Here is a 1467-nt window from a genome sequence, read left to right as displayed (position 1 = left end):
TGGTTATGAAACAGGGACTTCTTGAACTACACTCCTACGCTCTACCACTGACATAAATCCTTGAATGTTGAAAACTGCCCTTTTTTAAAAAGGTGATAGAGTGGGTGACTCTATGGAACTTGTAGAACTAATGACATCAGTGCAATTCTGGTCAGCTGTACAAATTAATACATTTCATGAAGGGCATATTATTGGTTTCCACCACAGTTTTATAACATTCATAAGAGCTTCCAATGGACTATTTCAAACTGATCATATCACCAGTAGAACTTGGGTGAATGTAAAACACAGCTTGTATCATATGAAGAAATCCTAAACAGCTTAATGGTGTTTACCCTATGTTTCAGGTGATGATCAGGAGTATTTCAAATGTAGATTTGTGATGCTCATTACATAAAATGCTAAGATTGTAAATGTGTACTTCAATTTATTTAATTAAAAACATATTTCTACAGGTAAAACAGTTGGACAAGGGGGCACCCAGATTTGAACTAGGAACCTTTTGATCTGCAGTCAAATGCTCTACCACTGAGCGATACCCCCAGTTCTGAAAAGTTCACCTTTATTAATTCAGTAATATGTACAAAGTGCAAGCAACATGCAATCACCATCAAAGCAATGCATTTTCAGCCACCAAACCCTCCTTATAAGTATATGGGGTGCGAAGGATGTCCTTTATCTGCCTTGGTAAAATACAGTGAGGTTTCCATTGCAAGAATTCATTCATTTCGTATCACATGTAGATCTTGGAACATGGAAAAAAAATCTTTTGTCAAATACACAAATTCTGCAAAATGTAACTGCTTCTCTACTGCAGTTTGTTGATTTTGTGCTAAGAGCATAGTTAAACCCAATTGTTCATTGTTTTGTATATGAAATGTTGATATATCCTTTTGTTTCCTACAGTGCATTGGGTTGAAAAACATTTTAACAGGATCTATTGAAGAGGGTATATAGTTATGAAACAGGGACTTCTTGAACTGCACTCCTATGTTCTACCACTGAGTTAAACCCTTGAATGCTGAAAACTGCCTTTTTTTTAAAAAGGTGATAGAGTGGGTGACTGTATGGAACTTGTAGAACTAATGACATCAGTGCACTTCTGGTCAGCTGTACAAATTAATACAGTTCATTAAGGCATATTATTGGTTTCCACCACAGTTTTATAACATTCATATGAGCTTCTAATTGACTATTTCAAACTGATAATATCACCAGTAGAACTTGGGTGAATGTAAAACACAGCTTGTATCATATGAAGAAATCCTAAAAGGTTTCATGGTGTTTACCCTATGTTTCAAGAGATGATCAGGAGTATTTCAAATGTAGAAATGTGTTGCTCATTACATACAATGCTAAGATTGTAAATGTTTTCTTTAATTTATTTAATAAAAAACATATTTCTACAGGTAAAACAGTTGAACAAGGGGGCACTCAGATTTGAACTAGGGACCTCTTGATCTGCAG

General features: G+C 35.1%; 1 non-coding gene across 1 annotated transcript; it reads right to left on the bottom strand.

Moving 5' to 3' along the window:
* Positions 1 to 471: 471 nt before the first annotated feature.
* Positions 472 to 543, bottom strand: TRNAC-GCA (transfer RNA cysteine (anticodon GCA)). Its single transcript has one exon. It is a non-coding gene; the product is annotated as a tRNA-Cys (tRNA).
* Between the last annotated feature and the right edge of the window lie 924 nt (positions 544 to 1467).

This window comes from Ambystoma mexicanum, chromosome 4q (genome assembly GCF_040938575.1).
Source record: "Ambystoma mexicanum isolate Mex_15411 chromosome 4q, UKY_AmexF1_1, whole genome shotgun sequence".
Classification (NCBI taxonomy): Eukaryota; Metazoa; Chordata; class Amphibia; order Caudata; family Ambystomatidae; genus Ambystoma; species Ambystoma mexicanum.
The sequence above is the reverse complement of the archived record's forward strand: the minus strand, read 5'-3'. Positions and strand labels throughout refer to the sequence as shown.